The sequence below is a fragment of the Mobula birostris genome, chromosome X (assembly GCF_030028105.1).
Source record: "Mobula birostris isolate sMobBir1 chromosome X, sMobBir1.hap1, whole genome shotgun sequence".
NCBI lineage: Eukaryota > Metazoa > Chordata > Chondrichthyes > Myliobatiformes > Myliobatidae > Mobula > Mobula birostris.
Window position 1 is genome coordinate 12,462,191 of NC_092402.1, and position 18,483 is coordinate 12,480,673.

Sequence of the window (18,483 nt, forward strand, 5' to 3'; positions counted from 1 at the left end):
CGTCTCCAGAGCCACGAAAATCTGGCACCCTGAAGGCGCACTGGCCTTCCAGGCCGTGACCTTGGCATATTGCAAAGCGGCCGGTCATGAGGCCCTGAGGGCGGGCCCCGTTTCCGCAAAGAACCAAAGTCAGCCAGTAACTCCAGGTCGGGGTCTTCAAGAGGACCCTGAAACGGGAAAATAGAGGTATTAACGATAGAAACAGAGCTGTTTCCATAGATGCAAGCAAGACGCCATCGTCCTCCTAAGCTCCGCCCCTCCGAGAACGGTGAGGCGATGGCAAACTGCTTCTGTGGAAAAATTTGCCAAGAATAATCTTGGTCATGGAGACCGTGATCGCCCACGCCATACAACGCGGCGCGTAATGATGATGTGATAAATAAGTGAATCTGAATGTGATTAAACATGGGTCTCTGTCACTGTGAGACAACAACTCTACGAGCTGTGTCACCCAGCCGTACCATTGTGTTACTGTCTCTGTAGGGGCCATGAATCTATTTTCTATCTGTACTGTATTTCGTGTTGCCCATTTATTATTTTATTATGGGTAGTTGGGGTGTATCGGATGTCTGGAGAGCAATGTTCTCTCTAATTTGTGATGACCAGTGTGAGCAAAAATATTGTGCTGTGCAATTTTTTACCCAGTAACAGCAACATGAGCTCACTGAATTTTATATGTGGAGGTGTTCATTTTAACAGCCAGCAAAACATTGTCAATAAGAACGTCGATCTCCTCTGGGTTTGATCGTTTTTGCTCTCGTTCATCTGCACTCTCACAAAACAAATGAAACAGGCCTGTAAAGGGTAATGAAGGATTTTCTCACTGGAGCTTTTGCACACCACCTGTATGTGATTTACTTGCTAAATGACACTTCAAAAATTCAAGTTTCCAAATATCACTCCACTTCTTCCCACTTACAAATTCTCCAGCGACTTTTGTATCATGACAACACACGCAGCTAACACCAGTTTCTGTATTGTGCATAAATATTTCTCATAGCTGCACATTCCTGACCTCATGAGCTTTCAGTGCAGCAGTTTCTACTGCTTCATTCAGCCATTCCGCTTTAAATGAACTAGCAGCTCTTTTGTGCTTCATGCCTTTTGCTTCTTTGGAATTTGACATAGTGAATCAGTAATTTCTTAAATAAAAACAGCATAAAAAGCCAGTTCTAAAATCTGCATACAAATCATCGCAAACTCTGCGTTGTCAACATGATCCGCATCAGAAACCAGAAGAGGAAATATGATTGTGTACGATTGTGAAATGTACTTAACACGCCAACGAGGTAGAGAGTGACAACTTTTTATGTGCAATTTAATTTCCTTTGTGTGCTAGTAGCAAAAGATGTATATGTGCACACACCTTACAGGGAACTTTATTAGGGAGGGGTAGCACGTCTGGTGAAGGGGCTTGTCATGTCCATTCTGGGGCAGCTCACTCACCTTTGGTCCCCACCGGACACTCAGCTCTCACCTGAGACTTCAAGTTGCTGTTTGCGTGTGACAGCAGCCTCATCCTGGTACACAGCATGAACAGGTGGACTAAACCAGGTAAGGGTAGCTGGTGGGCCTCATACCCTGGTGAGATAGGGACATACCTGTCCTAGCTTGTGAAGTCAGCTCCAGCAGACTGGGCAGATGAGATCTGGAGTGAGATCCAATGGCCAGGAAGGTGATTCTGCAATGCTCCGTGGAGAGCGAAGGGCATGATGAGGCACAGAAAGCATCATGGTCATCCACTGCAACCAAGGAAGAGCCCAGTTGTGACGACTACTCGGACCTGAACTTCTGAGGTTGAGAGAGTGGAACTGCCCCAGTGCAATGGCTTTTCCACTTTAAAAACTCTCCCGTACAAGTTTCCTGTTATCGTCGGACACAATGGTCAACCAATTGGTAGCTAGTCATGTGGGCTGGGGTGTGGTAGAAACAAAGAGTTTAGTTACATATTCATGCTTTGTCTTTGGGCCAGGCTAGTTTCGGGAGAGCTAGGGAGTGAGCTTGAGGCTGAAATCTTTTTCGTTGACTATTTAAACATGCTTAAATTAGTTTTAAGGTCACTTAAATATGTTTGAATATTCTTGAATACATTTAAAAACACTAGGCTTAAGTGCATTTAATATGCTAAGACTATTTATTTTGTTATACCACTAGTTTTAGCTTCATTATTTTTTATCATTTCAAGATTGTTTTGTGGTTTCCTAGTAAAAGATTGATCTTCGACTTTGGAGCTTTGTTATTGAATGTGTAGCACATGATACAGTATTAACCCAACCTCCCCCCATGCTTAGTCTCTAAGTGGTTTTGGCTTGTTTGAGTAACTGCTACTCTTTCAATGAATTTTTTTCTTTAATTTCTCTCTAACCTTTCGAGCAACTGCATTAACTTATGCCCATAAATGTTGATTCTTCATTTAAGAGCAATAGGGGCCTTTCAATCCACTCTTGCACAGGTCTTTCAATAGTCTCCCTGCCAAAGAAAATACATTCAGACATGCCAATCATTTCTCAGGAGGAAACATTTCTGGCCCTGCTTACAATCTCTACAGTGTATCACAACATTCCAGTAAGGCGATATTCAACAGCATGGGCTGTATTCCAGCTGCACTCTAATTAGAGTTTTATGTAGTTTTAATCTTTCCTCTCATTGTACATACAAAATTCCGAAACCCTCCAATTCTGGCTTACTGCACGCCCACCCCCAATTTTCACTCTTCCTTTCACCATAAACTCTGTATCTCTTTCCCAATCTCCTTTGCCTTGTGGGTATTATCTATTACCTAGTGGCCACTTTTTTAGGTTCATGGTCTTCTGCTGCCGTAGCCCATCCACCTCAAGGTTCGATGTGTTGTGCGTTCTTCTGCACACCACTGTTGTAACGCATGGTTATTTGAGTTACTGTTGCTTTCCTGTCAGCTTGAACCAGTTTGGCCATTCTCCTCTGACCTCTCTCATTAGCAAGGTGCTTTCTCCCACAGAACTGCCGATCACTGGATTTTTTTTTGTTTTTCACACCATTCTCTGTAAACCCTAGAAACTGTTCTTCATGAAAATCCCAGGAGATCAGCAGTTTATGAGATACTCAAACCACTCCGTCTGGCACCAACAATCTTTCCACGGTCAAAGTCGCTCAGATCATATCTTGTCCCCATTCCGATACTTGTTCTGAGCAACAACTGAATCTCTTGACCATGTCTGCATGCTTTTATACATTGAGTTGCTACCACATGATTGGCTGATTAGATATTTGCATCAGTGAGTAGGTGTACCTAATAAAGTGGTCACTGATTGTATGTTAATTTTAGTATTGGATAACATTGCAAAATGCCTTTACTCATTTGTAATACATTAAAGTTAAGATATTATTACAGTATCTAGCATACATTCTGACGCTGAGATACATCCTGGGATGCACTGGGACATATCATCAGTGATGTAACCTGGAGTCATCAGGTGTTTCCTGTCTTTCAACATCAGACACCCTCACCCAGGCGAAGCAGTCAGGGTTGCTCAGACCCTGGTTGGTAACTCTCAGCCTAAAACAGTACCTTACTGAACTTATTAGCAATGTCTCATATTTATGATTTGCTGATTGTAAGGAGAAACATCTATGCATGTACCAAATAGATTCTCTTCAACTTTTTAAAATTAAGCCATCTTTCAGGCTTCCTTCCGGAGAAAAAGAATACTGTCTGTTTGGACTCTATTGTTCCAATGTCATCCGTGATATCAGTGTCTCTGTCTCTTCTATTAATTGAGCACAGTGTCTTTATGATTCTAAAAAAATTCAATATAATTTATCTGTTTCTGAATTTTGTCCATTTAGAAGTGAATGCTAATGCTTTTATTTTGGATTGTGATACATTGTTAACCGAAGTGAAGTGATTTGGGGCAACAAGCACAAAATGTTAGAGGAACTCAGCAGGTCAGGCAGCATCTATGGAGGGGAATAAACAGTCGACATTTCAGGCTGAGACCCTTCTTCAGGACTGGAAAAGAAGGGGGAAGAAGCCAAAAAGAAGGTGGGGAAAGAGGAGGAGTACAAGAAGGTGATAGGTGAAGCCAGGCGAGGGGGAAGGTGGGTGGCTGGGGAAGAGGGGGAATGAAGTGAGGAGCTGTGAGGTGATAGGTGGAAAAGGTAAAAAGCTGAAGAAGGAGGAGTCTAATAGGAGATGTGAGTGGACCATGGGGGAAAGGGAAGGAGGAGGGGCACCAGTGGGCGGCGATGGACAGGTGAGGATAAGGGAAGGGGTAAGAGGGGAGTCAAAAGGGGAAATGGAAAAAGAGAAGAGGGGGAGGAGGGGAGAAATAACCAAAAGTTAGAAAAATCAATGTTGGCACATCTATCAGTTACCATTCTGTCAGCCGGCCCAGTTTAGCCAATGACTTTATTGGTTCTTATGATCAATCCAGCTATCTGAGAATCAAAAAAAAATGTCAATTAAACAGTTTAAGGCAAAATAAAAATAAAATATCCAGGCATCTTTCTCTTACCTCTGGTATTGTGTTCAAAAAGAATTTCAGGATGTATATTTTCTAGACATTTCTCTGACATTAAATGCACCTATTGAAACCTATTGATAATTCCCTGCCATCTCCTCCCCAAAACCTGGGACATTAAGAAATTCTTTTTCTGGCTTGAGACAAAATAGTGTGAATCGATGTTGACTTTGGACAAGCCTAGCGCTCAGCGGTTAGAGTAACATTATTACAGCTCCAACATCCCGGGCTCATTCCCACCGTTGTCTGTAAGGAGTGCTCTGGTTTCCTCACACATCCCAAAGACATACCACTTCAGAGGTTAATTGATCACATAGGTGTAATTGGGCAGCCTGGTCTCTTTGGGCTGGAAGAGCCCGTTACTGTGCTGTGTCTCTAAGTAAATAAAAGAAACAGTCATAATGTAGAGAGACTCGGAGCTGAGGGAAATGTGAGAGAATTTAAAACACATTAACTATATCCAGAAATGATGGAAGGTCATTGTCCTGAAACATTTGTCTGGTATTGGATTTCAGCTATTTTTTTGTGCACTGAAATGTAGTTTAATTTTGTGCTGCTATCATATTAGCTGTCCTTCAGAAAACAGCAGGAAATTTGTCAAGATGTCTGAAATAGAAAGAGCCATATAAGCATGGCCTGTACAGTTTTTGATTGGACCGGGTTCAATTAAATCCAACCGATACTTTATTGCATAGTAGTCAGAAAAGATACACATTCTTCTGAACAGTGTGTCTTTTGAGGATAAGACCATAAGACATCGGAGCACAATTAGGCCATTCATCACATCGAGTCTGCTTCGCCATTCCGTCAGGGCTGATTTATTATCCCTCTCAACCCCACTCTCCTGCCTTCTCCCCCCGTAACAGTTGACGCTCTTATTAATCAAGAACCTATCAACCTCCTGGGTGGCGGGGTGGAGATAACGTCTCTAACAAAGGAGGTGTAAGATGCTCCTTCCCTCCGTTAACCTGTAGGTCACCCTTGGGCAAGGTGTAGCACCTGCTTAGCCCCCTGATCAGGGTCACGTGAAGCCATGGGAGCAGGTGGTGGACGGTCGTATGACATGGTGATGCGACCACTGATGCCAGGCAGACAATCTCTGAAGAGTATTGACAATGACTGGGGTCACCCGTCTTGCAAAGACACTGCCCAGATGAAGGCAATGGCAAACCACCTCTGGAGAAAAATTTGCCCCTGGCCTTCACATGTAGCTGAGCTACTGAGCCCGGCAGAACCGTTTCTACTGACAGAAGAAGGGGTAAAGGCGGGTTACTGATGCTTTAAAACCAGTCACTTTGGGCAGATGGGGCTTGTCAGCTACAGTCGGCAGCTCATCTAGGAAAAGGAAAACTCTGATCTCAAACCTCCACTGCCTTGTGGCTAAACCCACTCATGGAGAAGGCTTCGGGAGTAAAAGCTGAGGGAAAAATCTGGAGCTAGTGTCTCTAAGGCAGTCTCACGTTGAGTTCAATGCTGACTGGTAACCCTGAGACACTGTTGGTGCCAAACTGTATCGGTCCCTGCTGTTCCTTGGGTTCGTCAGATGCGTGGACAGGGGGAGGGTGCTACATGGGCAACAGCTTGCTCTCCAGATCGCACTGCCCTGGCTTTCATATTATTTGACAGCTTGGAAACAATATCTATGGTGGACTCTGAGCAATAGAGGGCCTCAAGTTCCTGGCAGCACCACCCCAGGGACTGGCATTGCAAAGGATGAGCAGAATACATTAGAGGAATGGGTGTCACAGGAAGAGAACTACTATAAAGCTGCAATCAAGCACTGGACTTAAGGAATCTGGTGGGTGTGGAGGTGTTCACCAAAAGATAGGCCCTCATATGACAAAGGACATTAAGGACATCCTGAATGCTAAAAAGAGGGTGTTTAGAGATGGAAATAGGGAGGAGCTGAGGGCAATACAGAGGGACCTGAAAGCCAGGATCAGGGAGGCTAAAGACAGGTACAGGAGGAAGCTTGAGTGGAAACTCCAGCAGAACAACATGAGAGAGGTCTGGAGGGGGATGAGGACCATCACTGGGTTCCGGCAAACTAGCAACAGAGGAGCTGAAGGCAGTGTGGACAGGGCCAATGAACTTAACCCGTTCTTTAACAGATTTGACATTGTGGCCCCTGCTCATCCCACACACGAGTCATCTGTTGTCGGCCCCCCAACCAACACATATTCCACTCTCCCCTCCTACCCCTCCTCACAGTCTCCCACCCTGCTCTCATGACTATACCCCTTCCCCACACAAAACCACCACATTGGGCTTCACAGCTGAACAGGTGAGAAGACAGCTGAAATGTCTCAATCCAAGCAAGGCTGCAGGACTGGATGGTGTCAGTACCTGGGTGCTCAAAGCCTTTCCCCCTCAGCTATGTGGAGCACTTCGCCATGTATTCACCCTGAGCCTGAGGCTCCGGAGGGTTCCTGTACTGTGGAAGATGTCCTGCCTCGTCCCTGTGCCGGAGATGCCGCACCCCAGCGGCCTCAATGACTACAGACCGGTGGCACTGACCTCCCACATCATGAAGACCCTGGAGAGACTTGTTCTGGAGCTGCTCCGGCCTATGGTCAGGCCACACTTAGATCCCCTCCAGTTCGCCTACCAGCCCCGACTAGGAGTTGAGGATGCCATTGTCTACCTGCTGAACCGTGTCTATGCCCACCTGGACAAGCCAGCGAGCACTGTGAGGGTCATGTTTTTTGACTTCTCCAGTGCATTCAGCACCATCCGCCCTGCTCTGCTGGGGGAGAAGCTGACAGCGATGCAGGTGGATGCTTCCCTGGTGTCATGGATTCTTGATTACCTGACTGGCAGACCACAGTACATGTGCTTGCAACACTGTGTGTCCGACAGAGTGATCAGCAGCACTGGGGCCCCACAGGGGACTGTCTTGTCTCCCTTTCTCTTCACCATTTACACCTCAGACTTCAACTACTGCACAGAGTTTTGTCATCTTCAGAAGTTTTCTGATGACTCTGCCATAGTTGGATGCATCAACAAGGGAGATGAGGCTGAGTACAGGGCTACGGTAGGAAACTTTGTCGCATGGTGTGAGCAGAAGTATCTGCAGCTTAATGTGAAAAAGACTAAGGAGCTGGTGGTAGACCTGAGGAGAGCTAAGGTACCGGTGACCCCTGTTTCCATCCAGGGGGTCAGTGTGGACATGGTAGAGGATTACAAATACCTGGGGATATGAATTGACAATAAACTGGACTGGTCAAAGAACACTGAGGCTGTCTACAAGAAGGGTCAGAGCCGTCTCTACTTCCTGAGGAGACTGAGGTCCTTTAACATCTGCCGGACGATGCTGAGGATGTTCTACGAGTCTGTGGTGGCCAGTGCTATCATGTTTGCTGTTGTGTGCTGGGGCAGCAGGCTGAGGGTAGCAGACACCAACAGAATCAACAAACTCATTCGTAAGGCCAGTGATGTTCTGGGGATGGAACTGGACTGTCTGACGGTGGTGTCTGAAAAGAGGATGCTGTCCAAGTTGCATGCCATCTTGGACAATGTCTCCTATCCACTGCATAATGTACTGGGTGGGCACAGGAGTACATTCAGCCAGAGACTCATTCCACTGAGATGCAGCACAGAGCGTCATAGGAAGTCATTCCTGCCTGTGGCCATCAAACTTTACAACTCCTCCCTTGGAGGATCAGACACCCTGAGCCAGTAGGCTGGTCCTGGACATTTCATAATTCACTGGCATAATTTACATATTCCTATTTAATTATTTATGGTTCTATTACTATTTATTATTTATGGTGCAACTGTAATGAAAGCCAATTTCCCCTGGGATCAATAAAGTATGACTATGACTATATCCTGAGATCTGACTTCTGGAGCACTTCTGGGAGACTTTTATGACCAAGGCTGTATACACTAGTCCAGCAGGGAGTAGGCCTCTGCTCTCGATGTCACATTTATTGGTATCCCGGGAAAACCTGAGTTTAAATATTGTTCATTGGGGAGATTCAGGTGGGATGTGGTGACTCAGTGGAAGAGACTCTTTGCTGACTGGACTTCTGTCCTGATGTCCCCGTCCCACATGGACTAGACAACTGTTGCCATAGCAGCACCTCTGGTAATGGCTTGCTGGCATTGATGACACTGCTAATGCATGTGTGGAAAGTGAATCACGGCAACTAATAGCCAGGGCAACATTTCCTGTGAGATGTAGCTGACTGTGGACTTTGGTAGTGTCCGACAGCCTGCAGCAGTCTGTTCTAAAGGTCAAGTCTTCTGATATCATCTGAGTGCCCTGTTAGATATGAAATACAGCAACAAACAATCCTAATGTTTCTATTGTTTAACTAAGATTGTTCCATGATGTGAACTTTGAGCACTAAATTTCATCAACGTAGGAAAAACATGCAGAGTGCAACTTGTAATAACACAAAGTCTTGGAGGAACTCATTGGATCAGGCAGCATTTAAGGAGAGGAATTAACAGTCGATGTTTCTGGCCGAGACCCTTCATCGGTTAGTATTTGTGAAAGAGAAACAGATGTTTCAAGTTGAGACTTTTCAACAGACCTGAAATATTAGACCATAAGACAAAGGAGCAGAAGTCAGCCATTCGGCCCATCGAGTCTGCTCCACCATTTTACCATGAGCTGATCCATTCTCCCATTTAGTCCCACTGCCCCGCCTTCTCACCATAACCTTTGATGCCCTGGCTACTCAGATACCTATCAATCTCTGCCTTAAATACACCCAATGACTTGGCCTCCACTGCCACCCGTGGCAACAAATTCCATAGATTCACCACCCTCTGGCTAAAAAAATTTCTTTGCATTTCTGTTCTGAATGGGTGCCCTTCAATCCTTAAGTCATGCCCTCTCGTACTAGACTCCCCCATCATGGGAAACAACTTTGCCACATCCACTCTGTCCATGCCATTCAACATTTGAAGTGTTTCTGTGAGGTCTCCCCTCATTCTTCTAAACTCCAAGGAATACAGTCCAAGAGCGGACAAATGTTCCTCATATGTTAACCCTCTCGTTCCCGGAATCATTCTAGTGAATCTTCTCTGTACCCTCTCCAACATCAGCACATCATTTCTTAAATAAAGAGACCAAAACTGCCCACAGTACTCCAAGTGAGATCTCACCAGCGCCTTATAGAGCCTCAACATCACATCCCTGCTCCTATACTCTATTCCTCTAGAAATGAATGCCAACGTTGCATTCGCCTTCTTCACTACCGACTCAACCTGGAGGTTAACCTTAAGGGTATCCTGTACGAGGACTCCCAAGCCCCGTTGCATCTCAGAACTTTGAATTCTCTCCCCATTTAAATAATAGTCTGCCCGTTTATTTCTTCTGCCAAAGTGCATAACCATACACTTTCCAACATTGTATTTCATTTGCCACTTCTTTGTCCATTCTTCCATTTTAGCCAAATCTCTCTGCAGACTCTCAGTTTCCTCAGCACTACCCTCCCCTCCAACTATCTTCGTATCGTCAGCAAACTTAACTGTTTCCCTTTTAAAAGTTGCTGTGATGGGTGGTGGAGTGGAGGTACATCTCTACCAAAGGAGGTGTAATGTACTCCTTCCCTCCACTCGCCTGCAGGTCACTGTGGATAAGGTGTAGCACCTGCCTAGCAACCCCCCCCCAGCAATCAGGGTCACGTGAAGCCATGGGAGCAGGTGGTGGATGGTCGTATGAGCAGCTGGTGCAGCTCACAAGTCCTGGTTATGTGACCACTGACACCAGGCAGACAATCTCTGAAGAGTATTGATACTGGCTGCGGTCACCCGTCTTATAAAGACACTGCCCAGAAGAAGGCAATGGCAAACCACTTCTGTAGAAAAATTTGCCAAGAACAATCGTGGTCAAAGACCATGATTGGCCACGACATACGGCATGGCACATGATGATGATGATATGTGAACCACTAAATATATGAAGAAATTTCTGTTTTTATTTGGAGTCATAGAGAATGCATGGAAACAGGCCCTTCAGCCCAACTTGTCCATGCTGACTGCATTGCCTAGCCAGTGAATCGCAACTGCCCATGTTTGGCCTATAATCCTCCAAACTTTTCCTATTCAAGTACTTATCTAGATGGCTTTTCAACATTGCTAATGTGCCTGCCTCATCCACTATTTCTGGCAACTCATTTCAAAAATGCACTACTCATTGCATGAAGAAACTGCCCCTGATATCTCTTTTAAACTCTCACCTTCAACCTCAGATCTTACGCCGTCTTCTTTTTTAACACCTCCTCCCTGGAAGAAGAATATAGATAGAGTGTTCTTTACCTTATTGTGATTTTTTTTTGTGCTGCATCAGACCTGGAATAACAATTACTGTATTCTGCTACACAGAGTGTACTGGAAATGACATTAAATAATCATGAATGATTCTTGATAGCCAGACTTTTTCCCAGGACAGAACGCTACTCCAGGGGTTCCCAACCTGGGACCCACAGATCCCTTGGTTGATGGTACGGGGTCCGTGACATTTAAAAGGTTGGGAACCCCTGGGCTAATACAAGGGTGCATCATCTTAAGGTGATTGGAAGAAAGTATAGGCGGGATGTCAGAGATAAGTTTCTTTTAAACACAGAGAGTAGTGAGTGCATGGAACATTCTGCCAGGGTGGTGGTTGAGGTAAATACATTAGGGACATTTAAGAAACTCTTAGATGGGCACATGGCTGCTAGAAAAATAGAGGGCTATGAGGGAAGGAAGAGTTAGATTGATGTTAGAGTAGATTAAAAGGTCAGTACAATGTTGCGGACCAAATTCCTGTACTGTGCTTTAATGTTCTATGTTTAAAAAGAGTGTGCTTGTAGACTAAACATTTCAACTGGTATTTTGTAGGTCTGGAAGGGTGAATTCTGGAAGGCAAATGTTCCGATGTTTCCAGCCCGGTTGTAGTTATAATCGTAGCATTTTGTCTCAATCCTTTCAAAGTGGTAGAAATACACAGGATGTGCAAGGACATACCAGCAGAAATTGGACAGTAATGTTACAAGATGCCTTCCTTGTCAGAATTGGGAGCATGTCACCATTAGGTTTTATTCACAATGAGGATTGTCATGAATTGTAAAGCACACCATCTTCTGAAAGATGAGAAGAAGACAAGCTTTGGTTTATTTCTCACATGCAAGTCAAAAACATTAAAACATACAGTGAAATCTGTCGTCTTGCGTCAATGACTGCCAGTCTGATGCGTGGGCTGGGGTAGCCCGCAAATGTCGCCTCGCCTCCGGCACCAACATAACTCACGAAAGCTAACCATTCGTCTTTGGAGTGTGGAAGGAAACTGGAGCCGATGCAGTCACAAGGAGAATGTACAAACTCCTTTCTGGATAGCGGCAGAAAATGAGCTTCGATCAGTGATCACTGGTGCTGTAAAGTGATCGCGCTAACCTTTGCACTACTGTGCTCTCCCTAGGAACACAGAAAGCACGCACAAAGCAATGGAGTTGGCAACTCTGTACCCAAACAGCCGCACAACTAATAAGAATGTGTCAGTACCTGGGATTGTACTCTGTCTGTCTGAATATTGACTCTGCCTGTTTCCTGATTCTGGTTTTTGGATTTCTCTAGATGTTTTGATCTCTGCCTGAACTTTGACGCTGACTTTGTTTGCACCTCGGGATTCGCTACTCAGTAAATATCACTGTGTGCACAGTACTGGGTCTGTGAATGGATCCCTGCTGTAGCGCCCTGACAGTACATTCTGGCCAGAATAGATCCAGCAGACCCTGGTTCTCTGAGAGATGCCCTGGATCAACAGGGAGTGATGCTGGGGAGACACCAGAACCAGCTGGACTCTGTGTTTAGGGCAGTGGAATCACTTTCTGCCAATGTAGCTGATTTTGTGGCCCAGACTCAGTCACTCCAGCTGTCCCAGAGTGCCCATCAACATCTGTAACTGCATCTTCTGCCCTGCCCTCCACATTCTCGCATGCTCCTCCTGTCCAAGAGCCCCGTCTGCCTCCTCCAGAACAGTACTCAGGTGAGCCCAGTACCTGCTGCTCCTTTCTTTCCCAGTGCACACTCATTTTTGAATTACAACCAACTACCTTTCTGACTGATCGAGCCAAGGTAGCCTACGTCATCACCCAACTGTCCTGTTGGGCAAGAGAATGGGGAACAGCTGTCTGGGAGGCAGGCTCCCCTTTCTGCAGTAGTTTTCAGTTATTTTCTGAGGAGATGAGAAAAGTGTTTGATCGCTCCAAACATGGGTGAGAAGCTGCCTGTGAAGTGCTGCACATGCACCAGGGACACAGATCTGTGTCAGATTACACCATAGAGTTCGGGACCCTAGCCACCTCCAGCGGCTGGAACTCGGAGGCACAGTACGACACCTTCCTGAACGGCCTCTCTGAAAACATCAAGGATGAGCTGGTCACCCAGGACCTTCCTGCCACCTTTGAAGCCCTGGTGGACTTGGCCATCCGTATTGATGTTCGCCTTCAGCAGTGCCGCAGAGGGAGGGGTTCCAGAGGGTCTCTGGGGGCACTGGGTGAGTTCCAAGCTCCTCGTCAGTCTACATTGCCCTGCCGTTTGCCCCCGCCTACAATTCCCGTTCCAGAGCCCGAAGCTATGAAGGTTGACTGTACCCGCCTGACGCCGACTGAAAGACAAAGGAGAATCAGCACCCACTCCTGTCTGTACTGTGGCCAACCAGACCACTTCATCTCCACCTGCCCAGTAAAAGCCAAGTGCTCACCAGTAGGACGAGGAGTACTGGTGAGCGTGACCCCTGTCCGGCCCTCCTCGACACCACTCACTCTCATACCTGCTTCTCTGGAGTGGGGCGTCCAACGGCGAGCAGTCTCCATCTTGGTCGATTCTGATGTGGAAGGGTGTTTTATCGATTCCAGCTTGGCTGCCCAGTGAGGGTTACCCACGTCTGCTCTCCAGTCACCATTGATGGCCAATACCTTGAGCGGTCAGAGACTGGCTAACATTACCCATGTCACGGCCCTGGTGAGTCTCAGTTTATCCAGCAACCATCATGAACAGTTAACCCTTTATGTTATTGACTTTCCTCAAGTTCCCATTGTCCTGGGCCATCCCTGGTTAGTTAAACAGAACCCCCACATTGACTGGTTCAGTCGCAAGATTGTAGGCTGGAGCCCACTCTGTCACTCCCACTGCCTCCGCCAAGCCCAGATCCCCCCGAGGAATTTCTGGACCTTAGTGCCATCCCTCCTGAATACATGGACCTCACGGCTGTGTTCAGCAAGTCCTGGGCCACTTCCCCCGCCTCATCATCCATGTGATTGCGCTATTGACCTCTTGCCTGGCACATCTCCCCCAAGGGGCCGCCTGTATTCCCTGTCCGTACCTGAAACAGAAGCCATGAGTAAGTACATCCAAGAGTCTCTGGCTGCAGGCATCATCCGGCCGTCGTCTTCCCCTGCTGGTGCTGGATTTTTCTTTGTTGAAAAGAAGGACGGCTCCTTACATCCATGCATTGATTACTGGGGACTGAATGAAGTCACTGTTAAGAACCGTTACCCTCTTCCGCACATGACCTCAGCATTTGAACTACTGCAAGGAGCCTCAGTTTTCACCAAGCTTGATCTCTGTAACTCCTACCATCTTGCCATTCTTAGTCTGGACTGATCACAAGAATCTGGAATATATCCGTACGGCCAAGCATCTTAACTCCATCTAGCTCGTTGGTCCCTGTTTTTCCTCAAGATTGAATTTTACTCTGTCCTTCTGCCCGGTACCAAAAATGGAAAACCTGATGCCCTATCCTGATGATTTCCTTCCTCTGAGACCCCTGAGGTTCCCGATGTCACCCTCCCTGCTCACTGTCTCGGGGGTGCAGCGCGATGGGACATTGAACCATGGTGCAAGCTGCTGGACAGAGCGAGGCGGCCCCTGGTCAATGTCCCTCTAACCGTGTTTCTGTTCCCAGCTCTGTCCACTCACAGGTATTGCAGTGAGGTCATTCTTCCTGGTGATCCTGTCACCCTGGAAACAAGCTTACTCAGGCCTTCATCAGTCGGTGGTTCTGGTGGCCCTCCATGGGAGATGACATCCGCAACTTTGTCTCAGCCTGCTCGCTCTGTGCTCAAGGCAAAAACTCTAACCAGTCACCTGCAGGTCTGTTACAACCTCTGCCTATCCGCAAGAGACCCTGGTCCCACACTGCCCTGGATTTTGTCACCAGTCGTCCCCCATCAGATGGTAACACCACCATTCTCACAGTAATTGATCATTTCTCCAAGTCTGTACACTTCAGTCCTTTACCTAAACTCCCCTCTGCCAAAGAAACAGCCAAATTAATAGTACTACACATCAAAGTCGCTGGTGAACGCAGCAGGCCAGGCAGCATCTCTAGGAAGAGGTACAGTCGACGTTTCGGGCCGAGACCCTTCGTCAGGACTAACTGAAGGAAGAGCTAGTAAGAGATTTGAAAGTTGGAGGGGGAGGGAGAGATCCGAAATGATGGGAGGAGACAGGAGGGGGAGGGATGGAGCCAAGAGCTGGACAGGTGATAGGCAAAGGGGATATGAGAGGATCAGGGGACAGGAGGCCCAGGGAGAAAGAAAAGGGGGAGGGGGGAAAAACCCAGAGGATGGGCAAGGGGTATAGTCAGAGGGACAGAGGGAGAAAAAGGAGAGAGAGAGAAAGAATGTCTGTATAAAAATAAATAACGGATGGGGTACGAGGGGGTGGTAGGGCATTAATGGAAGTTTCAGAAGTCAGTGTTCATGCCATCAGTTTGGAGGCTACCCAGATGGAATATAAGGTGTTGTTCCTCCAACCTGAGTGTGGCTTCATCTTTACAGTAGAGGAAGCCGTGGATGGACATGTCAGAATGGGAATGGGATGTGGAATTAAAATGAGCCACACTCTGGTTGGAGGAACAACACCTTATATTCTGTCTGGGTAGCCTCCAACCTGATGGCATGAACATTGACTTCTCTAACTTCTGCTAATGTCCCACCTCCCCCTCATACCCCATCCGTTATTTATTTATATTCACACATTCTTTCTCTCTCTCTCCTTTTTCTCCCTCTGTCCCTCTGGCCCCTCCCCCTTGTCTTTCTCCCCGGACCTCCTGTCCCATGATCCTCACATATCCCTTTTGTCAATCACCTGTCCAGCTCTTGGCTCTATCCCTCCCCCTCCTGTCTTCTCCTATCATTTTGGATCTCCCCCTCCCCCTCCCACTTTCAAATCTCTTATTCACTCTTCCTTCAGTTAGTCCTGATGAAGGGTCTCGGCCCGAAACGTCGACTGCACCTCTTCCTAGAGATGCTGCCTGGCCTGCTGCGTTCACCAGCAACTTTGATGTGTGTTGCTTGAATTTCCAGCATCTGCAGAATTCCTCGTGTTTGCGTTTTTAAAATTACTAGTACTGCATGTTTTTAAATTACATTGTTTACCTGTAGATGTTGTGTCAGACAGGGGCTCTCAATTCACACCCAGCTTCTGGAGGGTATTCTGTAATCTTCTGGGTGCCCCTGAGCCTGTCTTCAAGATTCCACCCACAGACCGATGGCCAGACCGAGTGGCCAACCAACAGCTAGAGACAGTATTGTGGTGTCTGGTCTCCCAGAACCCCTCCGTGTGGCGTCAGCGGCTACCCTGGGCCGAGTACGCCATAAACTCTCATCCGTCCTCATCCACCGGTCTGTCCCCCTTCGAGTGCTACCAACCTCCACTGTTTCCTGCCCAGGAGGAGGTTGGCGTTCCACCTGCCGAGGCATTCATCCACTGTTGTCAGCGGACATGGAGGTGAACTCGCTCTGCCCTTCTCCGTGCCTCTGCTAGGATCAAGCGTCAAGCTGACCGCCATCGCTCCGAGGCCCCACGTTACCACCAGGGACAGCGTGTGTGGCTTTCAACCCGAGACCTGCCCCTCAAGGTGGATTCCCGCAAGCTCCCCCCCCCCGCTTCATTGGCCCCTTTCCCATTGCTAAAGTCATCAGCCCTGCTGCCGTCCGTCTCAAGCTCCCATCCACTCTCCACCGCATTCATCCCACCTTCCATGTGTCCCGCATCAAGCCTTTCAGGAGCCACCCCCTGTGTCCTGTCCCCAACCCCCCCTCCCCCACAGCTCATCGATGGGTCAGAGGCCTTCATGGTGCATCAGCTGCTGGACGTTCGTCGCCGTGGCCTCCGGTACCTTGTGGACTGGGAGGGCTACAGTCCTGAGGAGAGGTGCTGGGTCCCCGTCCATAACATCCTGGACCCCTCTCATCAGGGGCTTTCATCACCAGCACCCAGCTCTACCGGCCGTGACGCCAGGAGGCGTCCGTGTGTGGTGGGGGGGGGGTACTGTCAGTACCTCCAGTTGGACTCTGTCTTTTTGTGTGTTTTCCCCTCACTGTCAGTCTGTGGTTTTGTATTGCCATGTGCTCCTGTCCCTGCTCCTGTTCTACTCCGGCCCCTGTATTACTGAGTACTCCATCTCTCACCTTTTTTTTTATTATTAAGTGCAATTGTGAACAACAGCCAGATCAGAAATGCTGATCCAGTCAACTAGTTCCCAAAGAGAACTCTGATAGGCCAACCAAATGGTTCACCGCTGCTCAGTGATAGAACACAAAAAAATCATATGTACAATTAAGAGCAAGTACATAGGACAGGCACAAGGGTCGCTCACCCCTGTACCCCAGAAACACACCTGAGCAGTGTGGCAGAGGTATGTGCTATGCATGACCTGATCTGAAAGCATCATGTTGACACATAACAGACCGTGTTCACGGTGGAACAGCTTAGTCAAGGATGGGGTGATCAGCACTGATGGACAAATTATACCTCCACTACCCCAGATTCTACCCCAGAATAATGTTTCTCATTATTCTCTGTATTGCTGCCACCTGTGCTACATTGTGCTCCACCTATCATCTGCCTCTCTGTTTATTGTCAGTGTATTTCAGTCCTGTGTTTTTACCTGTTTGTTGCCAGGTTGTGCTAATGAGTTTTCCTGAGTCTTTCCAGCATTTGTGTCTGTCTGTTTGTATATTGAATCTGCCTGTTTCCCGATTCTGGTTTTTGGATTTCTCTGGATGTTTTGATCTCTGCCTGAACTTTGATGCTGACGTTGTTTGCACCTTGGGATTTGCTACTCAATTAATATCACTGTGTGCGCAGTACTGGGTCTGTGATTGGATCCCTGCTTTCATTAGATAAATCTCAGGGTTGGATACTGCATAATAAATGTACTTTGAATCTTTGACTTTTGCAGCTTAGCTTGTCTCTGTCTTTTTCCCACTTCTTCACTGGTCTTTAACTAACAAGTAAAGCTTTAACATAAATTGCATCTGTAACAGAATCATAAAACAGATTATGAAAGAATGGGTTCACATTGATCTATGCTCCATATGAATCTCCATATCCATCCTCATCATCATCACGTCCCATGTCCTGTGATGTGAGCGATCATGGTCTTTCCATGACCATGATTGTTCTTGGCCAATTTTTCTACAGAAGTCGTTTGCCATTTCCTTCTTCTAGGCAGTGTCTTTACAAGATGGGTGACCCCAGCCATTATCAATACTCTTCAGAGATTGTCTGCTTGGCGTCAGTGATCACATAACCAGGACTTGTGATCTGCACCGGCTGCTCGTCCGACCATCCACCACCTGCTCCCATGGCTTCACCTGACCCTGATCAGGGGCTAAGCAGGTGCTACACCTTGCCCAAGGGTGACCTGCAGGCTAGCAGAGGGAAGGAGCACCTCACACCTCATTTAGTAGAGATATATCTCTACACCACCACTCACCCTTTCTACTTTATCAATATGCAGAAGCCTTTCTTCCTCCTTTGTTTATCTTGCTTCTTAAACGCATCCCCTCCATTGTTTCAATTGCTTGATTTCAATCCACTCTCTGGAGGGAGAATTCTATTCCAAATTCCACATTGAATTTATTTGTGACCATGTTATATTTCAGAGACCTATTTCTGAGGTCTCTGTTGGTCATGGTTGACCATGGATATTGTGTCCTAGCTGTCGAGGTGTGCAAGCCAAGGGAGTACAATATAG